Source organism: Macrobrachium nipponense, chromosome 17 (genome assembly GCF_015104395.2).
Source record: "Macrobrachium nipponense isolate FS-2020 chromosome 17, ASM1510439v2, whole genome shotgun sequence".
NCBI classification, from domain to species: domain Eukaryota; kingdom Metazoa; phylum Arthropoda; class Malacostraca; order Decapoda; family Palaemonidae; genus Macrobrachium; species Macrobrachium nipponense.
In genome coordinates this window covers 89,497,903-89,518,532 of record NC_087210.1, presented here as the reverse complement: position 1 = coordinate 89,518,532, position 20,630 = coordinate 89,497,903, and the positions used below count along the sequence as shown (strand labels likewise).

The window sequence follows — 20,630 nt, the reverse complement described above, 5'->3', positions numbered from 1 at the left end:
AATTTGATGCTGATATTTACTTCTTCCAGTTATCTATATTCTTAGGTGATATATTAAACTATTTGCATAGTTATCAATATTGCGGATTTACCTTTAGTATTTTGAAGCCTCCTGTTGACTTGGTCCTCCAAATCTTTTTCCGTAATAGTCAGTGTTTTGTTGTCGGTTTCAGAATATTGTGTGGATTTTTTTTCATTTAATGCTGTTATTTTCTTCTTCCAATTTTCTATATTCTTAGGTATATTGAACAGTTTGCATAGTTATCGATATTGCGGATTTACCTTTAGTACAGTGTCTTAAGATTTTTGTAAATGAATGCGATTATCTGCAGTCTATTTGATTTCCTTCAGTCTTTGCTGGTGTTCGTTCTCAGTTCTGTAGATGCTGCGTGAATGCAATTCCAAATGACTGGTGTAATCCTTAACCTTCCACGCTTTAGGACAGAACTTACTCTAGGTCAGTTGAGGGGTTTTATTATCATAGAGCAGTGGTTTTTGTGTTAACGTGAAAGGAAATTGGGAATTATACTTCATTCGAAACTGAGGAAACAAAGTTGCGGGCTCATGTTGAGAATGAGTGCATTTTTTTTTTTTTGTCAGGATTTTATCTTATTTTCTTATTTATCAGTGTATTTCTTTGGCTTATTCTACCCTTTGAAAGTACGCACTCTCTCTCTCTCTCTCTCTCCCTCTCTCTCTCTCTCTCTCTCTCTCTCTCTCATGGCAAAGTCGCTTAGTAATAAACTTTACTTTTTTAGTCGGTTCTCGTATATCTCATATCAAAGAAAATACACACATCTGACATACGCCAGTGAAAGTGACGAAGTATAATGTCTCTTTTTAAACATATCTAAGAACGCGTAGTTATTCATCAAGCTTAATTGCACTGGATCCTGTATTCCCATGTCAGTGATGTTTTCCCTATATTATTATTATAACCATGAACAGAGGCCTTCGGTAGCCAAGTCACCAATTAGCGAGGCAGTCCTATATAATTGGGAGGGGGGGCGATTTTCCAACCCGTTGCAGCCGTTCCATTTAACCGTTCGGGCCGTCGTGTGTCGTAACAAAAGACTCCCACTTCATCTTCCGACACGTCCAGGCTTTTCGCATCTGACAATGGAATCGTGATGTTGCTGAAGCCGTACAACGAAAGGGAGACTTTCACTTACGGCGGGCTTCAAAGGGTTAAGACTTGAAATAAGGCTTATTTTGGCGGCCGAACACGATCCGATGATGTGTGGCTTTTTGATCGGTTTGCCTACGCGTTAATATCGCCGTTGTTATTGGAGAAACAAATCCACAAGTTAGTTATGGGTTAAGTGTATTTTAGAAATATATCTCTACAGAGGGCTTTCGGGAATCTGTTCGATTCCCGTTCTCGGTTGATGGAAAAAGGGAAATCGCACAGATTCCCGTATGGGTCTCTGTAGAGATTTATATTTAAATATATATGAAACATAACTGTGGATTTTTTTTTCATTTCAAGATTTGTGCTACTACGAGTATTATTATTATTATTATTATTATTATTATTCTTATTATTATTATTATTATTATTATTATTATTATTATTATTATTATTATCATTATTATTATTATTATTATTATTATTATTATTATTATTATTATTATTCAGAAGAAGAAACCTAATAATATGGAACAAGCCCATCACCACTGGGGCCATTGACTTAAAATTCAAGCTTCCAAATTATATATGGTGTTCAGTCGAAAGAAGTAACAGAAGGTAATGGGATATACAGAAAAGAGCAGATTAATTATTAGAAAAAACAGAACAGATAAATTAACAAATTAGTTAATAGATAAAAATGTAAGTAAAATATTAAGATATGGTTTTTTAATGCATCTATAATTTTCCCGAGTTGTTTTCACGTTAAGATTCTTGTCTTTACTAATTATTGGATTTATTTGTACTTTTTAGCCCTCTCTATCTTCCTTATTCTGTAACAACATTTTGTTCTTTCTTCTTTGACTCTATTTTCTTTCATATCTAACTTTCCACTTTAGCTTTCCTTCTCATTTGCTGTATCATTCTCTTTTCTTCCTTATCTTTCTATCCCTTCCTCTTTGACATTCATCCCTTTTCTCAGTTTCTTGCTTCGCTCATCTTCTGTCTTTTATTTGGAAGAATACAGAACTGGAGAGAAAGTTAGAAGACCTCTTTTGCGCTAGTTCGACTTTTGAGAAATAAGACGGAATCAATGATTGTGAATAAAATGTGAAATAGAAAGTTGACAAAGACAGTGTCCAAAATATATATGTGTGTGCGCGTGTGTGCTTGTGCGCGCGCGTTTTTGTGTTTATATAGTTGCGCACCCCATTCCTCAACCTCCTGATATATATTTTCAGAGAGACCTTACAGACCTTACAGACCTTACAGTTCGTTCGGGTTGCCCCAGGTCCCTCAGTGTGAGGCGCCTCTAATGTCTACCAGAGAGTTGCTAGTACATCTTCCGGTATATTTTGCATCTTCCAATCTTGGATGGTCTGGGATGCAGTTTAGATATTTGTCGAGCTTATTCTTAAACACATCTACGCTCACTCCTGATATATTCCTCAGATGAGCTGGCAACGCATTGAATAGACGCTGCATTATCGATGCTGGTGCGTAGTGGATTAATGTCCTGTGTGCTTTCCTTATTTTTCCTGGTATAGTTTTGGGCCACCTATTAATCTACCTCTGCCTTTGCTCTTTCTGATATTTTTAGTTTTCCATGATATTTTCTGTTATTCCTTCTATCTGTTTCCATGCCTGAATTATCATGTAGCGTTCTCTTCTCCTTTCCTAGACTATATAATTTTTAACCGGATTGTAGTCTTTCCCAGTAGTCTAGGTCCTTAACTTCTTCTATTCTAGCTGATAAAGGACCTTTGTACACTCTCTATTTGTGCAATATCCTTTTGATAGTGTGGGTACCATATCATATTGCAATATTCAAGTGGGACTACGAACATATGTTTTTATAAGCATAATCATGTGTTCAGCTTTTCTTGTTTTGAAGTGCCGTAACAACATTCCCATTTTTGCTTTACATTTTGCCAACAGAATTGCTATTTGATCATTGCATAACATGTTCCTATTCATCATCACACCAAGGTCTTTAACTGCTTCCTTATTTGTGATTGCCTCATTATTAGGTCCCCTATATGCATATAGCTTTCCTTCTCTGTCTCCATAATTTATTGATTCAAATTTATCAGAGTTAAATACCATCCTATTTACCTCTGCCCAATCATATACTTTGTTAAGGTCTCTTTGTAGAGCGTTCCTATCTTCATCACAAGTAATTTCTCTACTTATTCTTGTGTCATCAGCGAAACTACTCACTACCGAATCCTTAACATTACTGTCTATGTCTTCAATCATATAACAAACAATATTGCAGCTAGCAACCGTACCTTGTGGCACACCGGATATTACCTTGGTTTTCATCCGATTTCTCATCGTTTGCAATAACTATCTGTTTTCTGTTGTGTAAAAAATTCTTTTAACCATCTTCCTACTTTATCTACGATATTGTGTTTTCTAATTTTCTTTGCTAATATATTATGGTCTACTTTGTCAAAAGCTTTTGCAAAGTCTAGATAAACCACATCTGTTTCATTCCGCTTTTCATATATTTGAATATGTTCTCACGGTGGACTAACAGTTGGGTTTGTGTACTTTTTCCGGTACGCAAAACCGTTGTTGTCCTATATTAAACAAAATTATTTTTTTATTAAATGTTTCATAATATTTTTCTTTACATTACCCTTTCATACACTTTCATAATATGTGATGTTAGACTCACAGGCCTATAATTACTTGCCTCTAGTCTTGATCCACTTTTGAAAGTAGGGGTGATATATGCTAATTTGTGCTCATCATAAATCTTGCCTGTATCTACACTTTGTCTTAATAATATTGCAAGTGGCTTTGCGATAGAATGAACTACTTTCTTTAACAAAATAGCAGGGACTCCATCCGGCCCTGCAAGCAAGCTCCATTTTTAATTTCATTAATTGCCTGCACAATATCAGCTTCATTAATTTCTATGTCAGCTAAATATTCACTATTTTCTTCCCTTACTTCTATATCATTATCTTCATTATCTATTCTAGGGGTGAATTCTCTCTTATATCGTTCTGCCAGTATGTTGCAATTTCCTTTTTTCATTCGTTAATCTCCCTTCAATTCTCAGAGGGCCTATTTCTATTCTTCTATTCATCTTCTTCGCATATGAGTATAATAGTTTGGGGTTTTGCTTGATATTTAATAGGGTTTTTTCTTCCAAGTCCCGTTTTTCATTTTCTTTTGATTGTATAATCTTTTGTTCTGCATGGTTTTCTATCTTACTTTTTAGTTCTATAACTTTCCATGCATTTTTTTCTTTTGCAAGACCTTTTTTCCACTTTCTGATTTTCTGGAACAAGATCCTTCTGTCTCTTGGTATGCATGAATGATGTTTTTACTTTTCTTCTTCGGTATATATTTTTTCCACTATTTTCTCCAATATTTATATAATATCTCCGTATTTACCCTTATGTCATCACTTACGAATGTTATCCCAATCTTTGTTTAATTCTTCATTAATTTCTGACCATTTTATATTTTTACTGTAGAAGTTGTATTTTCCATATCCTTCCCACTTTTTCATTTCTTGCTTATCTCTATTTTCACTTGCTTTGGAATGAACTGTTAATTCTATGACATTATGGTCTGAAATACTCGCATTATAAACTATTATTTCTTTAACATAATTCATCTCGTTCACAAATACTAGGTCTAAAGTATTTTCCTTTCTTGTTGGCAGGTGATTTATTTGTTGAATGTTGTATTCTAGTAGCATATCTAATAGCTTTTCAAATTGCCTCTTATCTTCTGCACTACTATTACTCTCTTTTTTATATGTATAAGTACAACCACAATCTCCTATTCGTTGCTTTCCATTCTACGAAAGGAAAGTTGAAGTCACCAGATAGGTGGAGATAGTCCAGTCCTTGTGATTTCTACATATATCATCCAATTTTTCAATTACTAAGTCAAACTCTTTCAGTATTAGGAGTCTATATACTATGTTCATCAATTTTTCAGATTCAAATTCTACCGCTATTAGTTCACATTCTGAGTTACTATATTTCTCATATATTTTTCCTTGTTTTTTGTCTTTCCCATATATTGCGGTTCCCCCTTGATTCCTATTTTTTCTATCTGATCTATAAGTTTGGAACCCTTTTATTTGATCATCATTCCCAGTCTCTTGGGAATACCAGGTTTCACTTATATTCATTATATCTATTTTCTTTTCATTTTGGGTTAGTTCTTCTAAGTACTCTATTTTTCTTTTTGAGTTACTCGTAACTAAACCCTGCGCATTCATCACTATGATGGTTTGCGTGTTTTCTCCTTCATTTAATACTGGTAGTATTAAGGATTTTCCCATGTCTCTTTCCTGTTCTGGTATGTTGTTCTTTTTTTCCTTTCCAGAAATTCTGACATTAAAAAATCCAACTTTTCCATAATATTTGATCTTCCTTCATCATAATTATTCATTTTGTTGTCTGAATCTGCAATTTTCTCCGTTTCTGCAATATCCTCTTGCATAATAAATACAGTTATTATCTCTTGAGTAGAATTTCGGAGCTGATGCTTGAAATTTTTTGCTGACACCTCTGCATATCTCATTGGTGGTTTGCTTTTCTCTTTTACCTGATATTCTTGATTTCTCTCTTTATTTGTTTCTTTCTTATTTTGGATTTTATTACTTGGTTGGTTATTTATTTGATTATGATTCATGGCTACAGGGTGCATATATTTGCATTTTTTGTCGAACTTACATCCTTTTCCTTCTTTTAGGTTTTTACATATTTTTGGATGCAGATCTCTGCAATCATCCCCATATCCATCTAAGTATGCACATTTACCATATATTTCATAGTTTTGACATATCTTAGGATGTTTGTAGTAACATCTTTCTCCAAATCTGCAATTCCCTCTTTTCAAAAGGTTGCAGATTTTGTCTTTCTTGTCTATTTTTCCTCTTTCCCGTCATTGTGTAGATCTGGGTAGAGCCTCTTCGGGATTTGCTTTTCTGTTGTCATATCGTAATTTATTTCTTCGTAGGTATGCTGCTTTATTGCTTTCATATGTAGTATCAATGAGTATCTCTGCATCCATACTTTTATCTTGTTCTTTGTTTTCCTTATTTTTTTCTGTCATTTCATTTTTGTTTACTTCTCTTCCGTTTTTCTCTTCTTCTTTTTCTTCTTCTTCTTCCTCTTCCTCTTCTTCTTCATCATCAACTATTTGTACATTCAATCTTGATTTAATAACATTGTCTATCCATGATAGACATGTTGAACAAAAAATTCTTGTATCTTTTCTCAAATCTTGTATTACCTCAGCACACTGTGGATGGGTCGGAATGTTGCATGCAGCACATTTTCTGATTAGGTTTTGTGGATTGACTATGCTATACCAAACCTTACACAGTTTGCATGCTTTTGGCATTCTTTTTCCTAATGTATCAATTAGGATATTCACAAGATTCACCTTATTCATTTTCTTTGTCGGAATATGTTGGTTTATGTATATTTTCTTTATGAGTCTCTTGACCACTTGGATTTTATTTGGAACTTCTTCAATTATTTTCAAGATGTTTTCATTAGATTTGTTCCAGTTTGAAGGATTATATCCTTCTAATATATCTATGAATGCTTTTGTATCTTTTTGGTTAGGACTGTTGCTGATTTCATAGATGAGAAATGCCAGTTCCCTTCCTGCTACCTCATCGTATTGCGAATCTGCTAAACACGCCAAATTACGCCACCTCTTCCCGCAGTTGGAACTTACTGCCATCTTGTTCTGATTTATAGTATTACACTTGATTCAACTAACTTAGAAGACGCTTTATCCTACTATTTTCACACTAATCTTATCACCGATAGTTCACGAACACTTCTAGATATTTCTCAAATTCTAGTCGTATGTTAAACTTGTGATATCTGTTGATTAATCTGACTTCACGCGGGTACGTCTCACCAAGCAAGATGGCTACTACGAGAGAGAGAGAGAGAGAGAGAGAGAGAAAGAGACTTAACTGGACACAAAATAGCAAGCGGGTCTGGCCCAACTACTTTTTGATCTGAAGGATTTCCTTCCATTGCATTTAAACCATTGTAATTCTTCAATCCATTCTGCCAAAGGTGACCAGATCACTATACCACCAGGACCGTCCTAACACCTCCTCCTCCTCCTACCTCCTCCTCCTCTCCCTCTCTCCTCCCCTCCTCCTCCTCCTCCTGATCTTTTATAGCCTTCTTTCGCCAGCCGAAAAGAAAGCTATTGAACCGCGATGTACGCGAGTCCTGAGCTACAAATTGCAACGGACGTGACGAGAAAGTCCATGACGCTACCTAGCTAGTTATTGCCACGGCTTTTGCCATTTTTCTCATGCAGTGCATGAAGCTTCGGTTGCATGCGCCTTGAATAAGTAAGACAAAGTTTCTGCCTTACGAGGTGGTTTGGTTGATGTCTGTTAACACATAGGTTTGGTGGACTTTTTAATTTTTTTTCTATTTTCAATATTTTGTGGTTTGGTTGATGTCTGTTAACACATGTTTGGTGGACTTTTTAATTTTTTTTTTTCAATTTTTTTTACTCCGTCAGAGCACCTCACGCGCGGCGCACTGTAGGCATTACTTAAGGTTCCTTGCAGCGTCCCTTTGGTCCATAGCTGCAGCCCCTTTCATTCCTTATACTGTGCCTCCGTTCACATCCTCTCTCTTCCATCTTACTTTCCATCCTCTCCTGACAATTGTTTCATGATGCAACTCCGCTGTTTTCCTCCTGTTACACCTTTCAAACCTTTTACTCTCAATTTTCCTTGCAGCGCCGAACAACCTCATGGGTCCCAGCGCTTGGCCTTCGGCTTAGAATGTATAAGGCGTTTTTGATGACTCGGTGTTGGAACTGTGACGTGATCGCTCATTTTTGTTGTTTGTGTTGTTGTCTCTCTCTCTCTCTCTCTCTCTCTCTCTCTCTCTCTCTCTCTCTCTCCAGTTCGTAAATATATATCTTATTTCTTTTGCGCATTTCGTAATTTTGATGTAATTTGCTCTTCGAGTCGTTTTTATTTAATATATTTGATTTTCTTTTTTCATGTCAAGTGTACAAGGTATTAAGAGCATTCGAGATGAAATACCGCAGGCTTTATTAACTACCGTAATTTTAGCTTGAATTTCTGTTTTTGTAGTTTAAGTGCAATTCTAGCTTGAATTTCTGTTCTTGTAGTTTAATTGTAATTCTAGCTTGAATTTCTGTTCTTGTAGTTTAATTGTAATTCTAGCTTGAATTTCTGTTCTTGGATTTTAATTGTAATTCTAGCTTGAATTTTGATTTATGCAGTTTAAGGGCGTACGGTAATTATACGGGTTGCTATCGAAAAATTAGCCTATTTGTTTTTACGCAAAAACTGACGGAATGGTCAGCTTTTATTGCCAATACCTAGTCAATTCTTTAAGGAGAGTTTGTTGCCTCATGTCCTTCCACCAGGCAATATATTTTCCTCTGACTCCTCGGCCCTTTGGACTTTCATTTTGTTCGTGGGTTTTGTTGACCTTTCTCAGAGACCTTGGCTAAAATTTTGACTTAGGTATATATTAACCATTGTATTGCAAGTGTCAACGCACCTTCAGTGTGATTATGAAAAAACTATAAGGAATTACTATATACTAGCAAACATACGTATACAGAAATTCGCCCATCGGACCAGCCGTATAGCCGTGATTGAATGACAGACGGACGAACAGACATAACGGTCATTATAGTAAGATACTGTATATTTCATAGAGTCAGATAGCAAAAGGTTACCGTTTCGTTTTGATGCATGGATTTCGGTAGGGAGTCGTGATTTTGTTTCCCTTTCAGTCGCGAGTTATATACTCTTGCTCATTTGATATGTTGTTTGAGATTAAGCTGGCCTTATGCCAGCACGGGCTCTTGCTCGTAGAGCAGCCCGTAGTCATTTGATAGGTACGCGTCTAGACAGAATTATATTCGAGGCGACTTCGCTGAAGAATGTTTCAAGTGACTTCTAGTTCAGTCCACCATCCAAGACCTCAGTGTGCTTACCTCTTGAAATGTATAGAAGCCAGTCTTGCTTTCTAGCTGCAACTTCTTTCATTCCTTTTACTGTACCTCCGTTTATCTTACTTTCTTTCATCTTACCTTCCACCCTCTAGTAACAATCATTCCGTAGTGCAACTGCGAGTTTCTATTTTTTTTTTCCTGTTACAGCTGGGTCCCAGCGCTTGGCCTTTGGCCCTAAATTCCATATTCTATTCTGTTCAAGTAAGGCTTTATCAAGGGAAGGTGGAAATAAGAGTAAATGCGATTCATCAAAGTTACTTGTAATACAGCATCGCCGAGAAGTAAAACTATGTAGCTCAAGACGGAGAATCGTACACACTACACATAACTTTGAACCCCACCCACCCCGCCCCGCCTTGGCCCCCCTCCAAAAAAAGTGGCGTGTCCCTTGGCGTAGGGAAGAACTGGAGACACGTCCTCATCAACATCGCTCCCCCGGGGACGTAATGACAAAGGGATACGTGCCACCGGAATGATATTGCTTTATTATGCGGCTGTGATTGCCTTGTCAACATTGCTAAAATACTTAAGTTGCCGGACCCACCGAGCTCTTGACGAAGCCTCAGGGGTTTGGGCCTTGTGGGAAGGGGATGGGGGGGGGTGAGGGAAGGGACATTGTTGTCAGAGTGATAAGAAAGATTGTGGGAATGGAGAGAGAGAGAGAGAGAGAGAGAGAGAGAGAGAGAGCTGGATTATTTCAGAATGGGGCTGACCTGTTTGTGTGTCTCTCTATTCTCTATGGCAACGGAAAGAGACTTCTGAACCCAGTCATAGTAAATATTTAATAAAACTCTCTCTCTCTCTCTCTCTCTCTCTCTCTCTCTCTTTAATATTGGATATTAAAAATCTCTGTCAAAGTGTTCAATAACAGCTGTAATAAGTCTTCCTTTGCTCAGTAATTATTGTTTACGTGTTGCTTGCTTTTCAAGATATGACAAGTGTGGCTTATTATATTTCTACAGATGTCTTCTGTCTTTCAGTATCGTTGCCAAAATTAATTAGCGTTTCTTTGAAACAAAAGTAATGTAATTATTGATTTACTGATTTTCTGTAGTTTCAACGTCATGGGGACTAGTCGTTCTTCATTGACCATAGATCTTGTGATGCCAGTTTAATTTTACACGGATTGTCGTGACCACAAGATTAATTTAAAAAGTTGCATGGTTATTATTATATAATAATTATTATTATATATATATATATCATTCATATATATATATATATATATATATATAAAATATATATAAAGATATATATATATACATGAATTCACATATAAATTGATAAATATAGATATGCGAAGCATCGGAAAGCATCGTTGCTCTAATCCCTGTCCTCTTCGGTCTTGTCAAAATAATTGAAGACTCTCCTTCTCTTTACTTTAAATCTTCTAGTATCGATAATTATGTAACCTCAGGACGTCGAGAGAAATGACGAACCAATGATTTTCACCATTTACACTTGTTTTTTTGTCTTTAACTTCATTTTTCCCTTGCCTTTGTGTTTACAGAATGATAAGTATTTTTGCGAGTCACCTTGTGCATCTCTCTCTCTCTCTCTCTCTCTCTCTCTCTCTCTCTCTCTCTCTCTCTCTCTCTTTTCCGAAGCCACTTTTTTTCTCCGTCCTCATTTTTCCCTTCCTAATCTGACATCATCTTCAATGATAGACTCATGATGGCGATTAAGCGGAGTCTTAAAGTCTCTCCTCGGAAAGATCTGTGAAGTAATGTTTTGACGGATGATTTTTGCGATGAATAGCATGTTTTGGGCAGGACGATTTGACTGTATGTAAATACATATATTTTTATTCTTTCTTTAGTATTGTTCTTGAAAGGAATCCCTCCAAAGAGGAAGGAGGAGGAGGAGGAGGAGGAGAGAGATGTATATTCTAAATTGACGGATGATTTTGCGATGAAAAACATGTTTGGCGAAGGACGATTTTGACTATATATTTATAGTATATATATATATATATATATATATATTATATTCTTTTTTATTTTATTTCTAAGCAGAGAGAGAGAGAGAGCGAAAGAGAAAGAGAGAGAGAGATTGTATATATTTACTTTATTTTACTCGTTTGTGATATGTGAAATAATTTTTAGCATTGCATACATATATATATGTATATATGTATATATATATATATTATATATATATATATATATATATATGTGTGTGGTGTGTGTGTGTGTGTGTGTGTGTGTGAGAGAGAGAGAGAGAGAGAGAGAGAGAAGAGAGAGAGAGAGAGAGAGAGAGACATCCAAACCAAATAAAAGGAATAGTTCGGTTACGAGAAAAAATCAGAGGGCACAACTCTAGCAATGTAAGATACTGACTAAAGCCCTTGATTCCTGGTATTATAATTTCCCCAGTAAGAAGGAGACGCCCGAATCTTCTAAGGGGACTCCCACTTGAATGAATATTCGCAATCATACGCATTACAACTTGTGATTAACAATCATGCATTTCCAGGAGGTCAAGAAATGGCCATAACCTTTTTATCCATTTTTTTTTTTTAGTCAAATGCACAGAGGGACCACTCCTCGCTTTTAAAGACAGGAACGAGGACTTGGAATCGTGAATTGGAATTTAGAATTTAGGCCAAAGGCCCAATTCTACATTAATCATATATAGATGCAGGAACACTATAGCAGAAAGATCTACAAAACGAATGCAGCATTAAGACAGCAAGTACCACAGCAGATCCAAATTTCACAAGACATATTCATCTTTTTAAATATTAAGATACTAAAAATGATAGGAAGACTTATGTATAATCCCCTTTGGGCATGCAATACAGTATTCTCAAAATAAAGTGAATTCAGTATTGAAAGATGTTTTGAAGTTATGAATATGTTCTGTAAAATTGTCTGCTTTAGTTGTTGTCTAAATACAGTATTAGTTTTATGAATGTTTCTACAATAATATTCCTGTATCTAGCATATATTTGCTGTAGGATTAATTTGTAGTGCCCGCTGAAAGGCCAGGAGGACACGAGCCACTTGTCGTCGGTGTGTGGCGGGGATGTGGCTTCCCAAAGACTTCCATTGTTTATGAGCTGTGTCGAACACACGAGCGTCTGTGGCAAGTAAATGTGGTGAGCTGTTGCTGATCCCCGCCACAGCTTATAAACAATTAAAACCTATGGGAAGGCACATCCCCGCTACACACCGACGCCACTCTGTGGTGCCACAGAGTGGCCCGTGTACTCCTGGCCTACTAGCATCCTTCTGTTACAATATGGGAAATGATAATGATTTTTAGATCTTGTGTCCAAAGAAGCATCACTTTTAATAGTTTTTGGTAAAGTAATAATTTGTTTGATGACTGGATAATTTATTAACTGAATTCTTCTTTGATATCCCGATACTGATGGGTTCTTGTGTCTTTTCTGTTGTGGCTGTCTTGTAGCGTCTTTGTGTGGTTCACGTATTTAGAGATATAAGGAAACCAAAAATACAACTTATTTCTTCATGGCCCCATTAATACATCTCACTTCATAACAGTGAAAATATGTACGTTTTGTAGTGGTATTTCCATAATTAAAATAATCTATTTTGTATATTTTTAGTGTTTTATTTGTGCATTTGCATCGTGGTATAATGTTCTACTTCATTATATGACATTATATTCATTGCATTTTTGTCGTATTTATATTTGTTTACTTTTTATAATCATGCGTGTATTATTGGTTTCCTAGTGAATTATTATATAAGTGCTCTTACTACCATTGATTATATTCTACTTATCTGCATTTTGCATACCTACATATATATATATGATCAGTTGAAATCTCATTGACAGAAATAGTTTTTTGTTGCAGAGATCATGCCTTAGTGTGCATAAAGAAATTGAATTTGTAATTGCAATAATGAGAGGTATTGATAATCAATTCCTTGTGCGCAAAATTTCTGGAACGTGCGCAGTCTTTTAAGAGAGAGAGAGAGAGAGAGAGAGAGAGAGAGAGAGAGAGAGAGAGAGACTAAGAAGGCCTGCGGCTGCTAGTTCAAGATGCCGGTGTCCATGTTTCGTAGAGTAATTGTGGAATGTCATAATTGCGTAGAGGAGGAGGAGGAGGAGGAGGAGGAGGAATAGGAGGAGGAATAGGAGGAGGAGGAGAAAGTAGTGGTTTGGCCAAAGGTTGAGGGAGATCGGGTGGAGAGATGCAAGAAGTGATACGATGACGCAACCGACATAGCGACACTCCGCTGGTCATTCAGTCGGTCATTTGATTTTTCAATTCAATAATTAATGATATTAATCGTTATTTGACGAACCTTTGCTGTCGAAACCGACTCTTTCCAGTGAGGAGAATGTAATCTGCAATCTACAGTAACTGGACAAGTTATTTTGATTTTTCTCAAATAAGGAATATATATATATATATATATATATATATATATATATATATATATATATATATATATATATCATATATATGTATATGTATGTTTGTACGGTTTTTTTTGGGTGAGGTTGCTAGCCTCATGACCGTCTCCTTCCCCTGTTGAAACCAGCCACAGTCGTCTCGCTACCAGGTACATAATACATAATCGAGTAGACCTGCATTCGATACCCAAAACGGGGCTGGAGGGTTCGGCATAGGTTGGTTCCTTAGAAAGTATACAATGCCATAATTTATTTTTCTTCAAGTTGAGTTTTTAAGTGCCAACTGTCGCCCCTCATCGCGACCAGCATTTATCAGTGAAGTTACCTCAGTAGGGAGTTATTGCCGTCAGCGCACCTCGTGTGGTGCACTGTAGGCATTACTTACGGTTTACTTAAGGTTCATTGTAGTGTCGTCGTTGGTTCGGAAAATACGAGTATCGAACTTTTGATATATATATATATATATATATATATATATATATATATATATATCTGTGTGTGTGTATTATATATATATATTATATATATATATATATATATATATATATATATATATATATCGTGTATATATATATATATATATAATATATATATATATATATGAATAATTATCACATCGAACCGTGATCCATTTATATATCAATTCAAGCTACAAATGTCCTTTAATATCTAAATTCACTTTACCTCCCAAATGATATATTTTCATATATGTACCGAAGGGGAATTTTTTAATTGATAATAATTTCGTCCCCCATGGGATCGAACCACCGTCCAAGTGGACGGGGACGAAATCAGGACAGTCAGTGACGCTATCCAATCAGCCAACAGAGACACTATAAGTTCATATCGATTCCTGACCTTACAAATCACCCATCGATCTGGGTGCTTTCGTAATTACAATCGATATGAAACCCCGTCTACCATGTTGGCCAATTCGAGCGTTTGACAGCACGTAGCCTTTTGTTATGAATAATTATCACATCGAACCGTGATCCATTTATATATCAATTCAAGCTACAAATGTCCTTTAATATCTAAATTCACTTTACCTCCCAAATGATATATTTTCATATATGTACCGAAGGGGAATTTTTTAATTGATAATAATTTCGTCCCCCCATGGGATCGAACCACCGTCCAAGTGGACGGGGACGAAATCAGGACAGTCAGTGACGCTATCCAATCAGCCAACAGAGACGCTATAAGTTCCATATCGATTTCGACCTTACAATCACCCTCGATCTGGGTGCTTTCGTAATTAGAATCGATATGAAACCCCGTCTACCATGTTGGCCAATTCGAGCGTTTGACAGCACGTAGCCTTTTGTTATGAATAATTATCACATTGAACCGTGATCCATTTATATATCAATTCAAGCTACAAATGTCCTTTAATATCTAAATTCACTTTACCTCCCAAATGATATATTTTCATATACGTACCGAAGGGGAATTTTTTAATTGATAATAATTTCGTCCCCCCATGGGATCGAACCACCGTCCCATGGGGGTACAAAATTATTATCAATTAAAAAATTCCCCTTCGGTACATATATGAAAATATATCATTTGGGAGGTAAAGTGAATTTAGATATTAAAGGACATTTGTAGCTTGAATTGATATATAAATGGATCACGGTTCGATGTGATAATTATTCATAACAAAAGGCTACGTGCTGTCAAACGCTCGAATTGGCCAACATGGTAGACGGGTTTCATATCGATTCTAATTACGAAAGCACCCAGATCGAGGGTGATTTGTAAGGTCAGAATCGATATGAACTATAGCGTCTCTGTTGGCTGATTGGATAGCGTCACTGACTGTTCTATTTCGTCCCCGTCCACTTGGATGGTGGTTCGATCCCATGGGGGACGAAAATTATTATCAATTAAAAAATTCCCCTCGGTACATATATGAAAATATATCATTTGGGAGGTAAAGTGAATTTGAATTTATATTAAAGGACATTTGTAGCTTGATTGATATATAAATGAATCACGGTTCGATGTGATAATTATTCATAACAAAAAGGCTACGTGCTGTCAAACGCTCGAATTGGCCAACATGGTAGACGGGGTTTCATATCGATTCTAATTACGAAAGCACCCAGATCGAGGTGATTTGTAAGGTCAGAATCGATATGAACTTATAGCGTCTCTGTTGGCTGATTGGATAGCGTCACTGACTGTCCTGATTTCGTCCCCGTCCACTTGGACGGTGGTTCGATCCCATGGGGGGACGAAATTATTATCAATTAAAAAAATTCCCCTTTGGTACATATATGAAAATATATCATTTGGGAGGTAAAGTGAATTTAGATATTAAAGGACATTTGTAGCTTGAATTGATATATGTATATTATATAATATAATATATATATATAATATATATATATTTTTTTTTTTTTTTTTATTAGAGTTTTAAGATTTTAGAACGTTCTCTCAGGCTACCATGTAATCTGGAGTAAACAAGCCGCAGTTGGAAGACATTAATTTCCTTGCATTTCACTGCATTTTTTTATATTTATTACTTTATTAAATTATTATTAAATATTTAGTAAATAACATATCTCTATTTCCTCTTACCCACTCTCACTTCTTCCTAATGAACACCAAAAAATCCTTTGGAACTTGAATTCCAAGTCAGTGGCCCCTGTGGTGGGCTTGTTCCTTATGAATAGGGTTTATCTTCTGAATAATTAATAATAATAATAGGTTGTACTGAAAATAATGGCTATTTCAGCCACGTTTACTTTGTATAGAAGTTTCTCTATACTTCATTTCACCGACTTTTCTTCTGTACTGAAATTGGCTATTAAAACGCCAAATGGGGGGGATTTCATGTCCAAAGCGTGGTGTTTGTTGAATTGAATATATTATACAAATTGCGACACAAACAAATAATAATAATAATAATAATAATAATCTAATAATAATAATAATAATAATAATAATAATAATAATAATATTCTTTAACTTCTCATTTCGTTCCTCTGCCGAAATTGAATATATTATACAAAATGCAGTACAAATAAGTAATAAATAAAAAGAAAGAAATAATAATAATAATAATAATAATAATAATAATAATAATAATAATAATAATAATATTCTTTAACTTCTCATTTCGTTCCTCTGCCGAACTGTTGTTTCTACTGTGCAACATTTCAAGCTCTCTCTCTCTCTCTCTCTCTCTCTCTCTCTCTCTCTCTCTCTCTCTCTCTCTCTCTCTCTCATTCACGGCTTTATATTTCGAATCATTCGTGAACCTTGACCTGACTTGCTCTGGGCGCTTCTGGCTGACTGGCATTCTCCTTTCCACTCCTTTCCCCTTTTGAGAAACGAACTCCGTGCCAGGGATGACGAAGATAAGCCGAGATGCCGCGCGATAAGAAAAAAAAAAAAAGGGAATCAACGAGTGGCACTGGGGGGCGGTGCCTCACGCCGTGCAGTCACGACTCCATGTTGTGACGTCACGCATGGCTAGCTATAAGCTTGCCTTTCCATCCTCCCACATCGGCTGCGCGGTGACTCTCCCAACAGCCCCCCTCCACACCACCCAAACTTCATAATATTCCCCTTTCCCGCACCTGCCATTGTACGAGGTAGGTGTAGCACAATGGAGGATGAAAGGCTGAGCATCGAGAGAGAGAGAGAGAGAGAGAGAGAGAGAGAAGAGAGGAGGGGAGGGGGGGGGGGCAGGCCTTCCATGTGCAGACGAGCGAAACGCATCACGAAATGGGAGGTTCGTCAGTGAAAGTGGCTGTTAATAATATTGCCTAGTTAATCATGATTATGACGCATCGTCAAGGAATGCGAAAAGGCTTAAATTGTTCTTCTTCGTTGACTATTATTTATGTTCTGATTTCTTTATTCAGTGTATGTTGGTGTATTTCTTTATTTGCTGTTATTGTTCTTTATAATGGTCATCGTAATTTAACCTTGTATTCCTGATAAATTTAATAACTGCATTCATCACTCGTTCCCTTCAAGTTATATGTATATATATATATATATATATAGATATATATGCGTGTGCGCGCATTTGAATGAACATTAATTCAATGTATTGATATATGTAATGCGTATAGTTATACATACATGTGCTTGGCGTTTCACTTCCAAAAGCGATCCACTCTTGAAGTGATTATACCAAAATGACAAGTTTTTTTTATTATTTAATTTGAAAGTCACTTCACAATGGAGCATATTTTCCGAGATTGTATTCGAGGCGAACCCCCAACATTCAGGTCTCTAATTTCTCGCCATGCTGTTGATCGATTGATTTTATGACCTGGTGTCGCAAACGCAATGTTGACTGGTCCCTTTCATTCTGATGAAGATGCCATAGAGAGAGAGAGAGCATCTAAGACAATTAAGGTGGGAGAGAGAGAGAGAGAGAGAGAGAGAGTATCGATTCATAGCAGAAAGGCGGGACGTGTTTTGGCAGCATGCTATTATTAAGGAGAGCTCGCCGGGGGAAGCCACGCCCCTTTTCGCATCCCGTCAGCTGATTGGTTCATTTGCGTCAACGGGAGCGGATTTCGTCTTTTTTTTCTTTCTTTCTTTTCCTTCCATTTTCGTTCTCGCATTTTCGTCTTTTCCGGTCTGTGATGGCTGCGCAAAATCTCAGGTCGAATCTTTGTCATTTTAATATTTTACTTACGTTTTTATTTATTAATTAATTTGTAAATATATCTTTCTTTCCTTGTAATTTTTATATTTTACTTGCATTATTATTTATGTATTAATTTATTCGATTACCTTTATATTTTACTCACGTTTCTATTTATTTATTTATAAATACATCTTTTTTTCGTTGTAATTTTTATATTTTACTCGCATTATTATTTATTTATTGATTTGATCCTTTACCTGTTTTTTCTAATAACTGATCTCTTCTTTCTGTATTTTCCATGACCTTCTGTTACTTCTTTCGAATGAACACCATAACATCATTTGGAAGCTTGAATTTCAAGTCAGTGGCTCCTGTCTTGGGCTTGTTCCATATGAATAGGGTTCATCTCCTGAATAATAATAATAAAAATGATAATGGTACTGAATTTAGGAAGGATTTTTAAGATTTTATACTGTGTGTGTGTGTGTGTGTGTGTAGGTGTGTGTATGAAGGTGACCCCGCCGCCCATCTTCTATATCATTATTATTCTTAATTTCTTGAAAATAAGTACTTTACGTTTTACACATTGGCTGTCATGTATTTTATAAATCTCTCTCTCTCTCTCTCTCTCTCTCTCTCTCTCTCTCTCTCTCTCTCTCTCTCTCTCTTTCTGAGTCTTTTGTAGTGGCCGAATTAGTTTGTGAGCCTTATTCTCTTCGTAGGTTTTTTATCTAAAAGAAAAAAAAAAAAAGGAAATTCAGCCCTAAACACGAACCTGTACTAATTCATCCTTTCTCCTTTATTGTGCTTAATCTATTGGCACGGATGCCCACTCTCCCTTTTGACTGGGTATTGTCGGCTCCTCTCTCCCTCGTGCCCATCCGTAGCTTTCTCACACCTTGCCCTCTCTCTCTCTCTCTCTCTCTCTCTCTCTCTCTCTCTCTCTCTCTCTCTCTGTTTAAGTTTTATTTCTAAATACGTAATTTTTATACATAGACTTTCGTGTATTTTATAAATTGGCACTCTCATGCATTTGAAATTCTCTCTCTCTCTCTCTCTCTCTCTCTCTCTCTCTCTCTCTCTCTCTCTCTCTCTCTGTATGTGTGTGTGTTTAAATTCTTTCCGGTAAAGTACGTTAACGTCTTATACATTGGCTCTCATGTGTTTCATATTTTGGCCTTCTCTCTCTCTCTCTCTCCTACAGCACCTTCACGACTTTCTCAGCGGGATAGGGATTCTGCAGAGACCAGCCTGAGTTCTTTTCGCGTCCGTCGGTAGGGGAGGTCAGTTGACCCGGGATCCTTGGACTAACTTGGTGTTGGAAGTTGATTGGTGTTAATCGTCTGGTATCGGAAGTACAAGGAATTGTGTCTTGAGCTGTTTTTTTTTTTTTTTAATTGAGTGAGTGACTTTTGTTTTTCAAAGAGTTTCTTAATTGAGTATGCTATTGTTTTTCAAATCAGTGTTCATTGAAAGTGAAATGATAAATTGAATGTTTTTCTTTTTTTGTTTTTGTGTATTCGAATAACTTTATTATTATATTATTATTATTATATTATTATTATTATTATTATTATTATTATTATTATAGAAAGCCTTTACTGATGATTGAGAGTGGCTTTTTTGTAAGTGGATTATTATTTATTATTATTATTATTATTATTATTATTATTAATTTATTATTATTTATTATTATGTTATATTATTTTATTATTATTATTATTATTATTTTTTTTTTTTACTCTATCACAGTCCTCCAATTCGACTGGGTGGTATTTATAGTGTGGGGTTCCGGGTTGCATCCTGCCTCCTTAGGAGCCCATCACTTTTCTTACTTTGTGCGCCGTTTCTAGGATCACACTCTTCTGCATGAGTCCTGGAGCTACTTCAGCCTCTAGTTTTTCTAGATTCCTTTTCAGGGATCTTGGGATCGTGCCTAGTGCTCTTATGATTATGGGTACGATTTCCACTGGCATATCCCATATCCTTCTTATTTCTATTTTCAGATCTTGATACTTATCCATTTTTTCCCTCTCTTTCTCTTCAATTCTGGTGCCCCATGGTATTGCGACATCAATGAGTGATACTTTCTTCTTGACTTTGTCAATCAACGTCACGTCTGGTCTGTTTGCACGTATCACCCTATCCGTTCTGATACCATAGTCCCAGAGGATCTTTGCCTGATCGTTTCTATCACTCCCTCAGGTTGGTGCTCGTACCACTTATTACTGCAAGGTAGCTGATGTTTCTTGCACAGGCTACAGTGGAGGGCTTTTGCCACTGAATCATGCCTCTTTTTGTACTGGTTCTGTGCAAGTGCCGAGCATTCACTTGCTATGTGGTTTATGGTTTCATTTTTCATATTGCACTTCCTACATATGGGAGAGATGTTATTTCCGTCTATCGTTCTTTGAACATATCTGGTTCTTAGGGCCTGATCTTGTGCCGCTGTTATCATTCCTTCAGTTTC

General features: G+C 36.2%; 1 protein-coding gene across 2 annotated transcripts in view; it reads left to right on the top strand.

Annotated features, from left to right (window-relative positions):
* The window catches only part of LOC135196462 (F-box/LRR-repeat protein 7-like), a 409,207-nt gene that overhangs the window by 59,684 nt on the left and 328,893 nt on the right, over nucleotides 1-20,630 (top strand). The window lies entirely within an intron of this gene.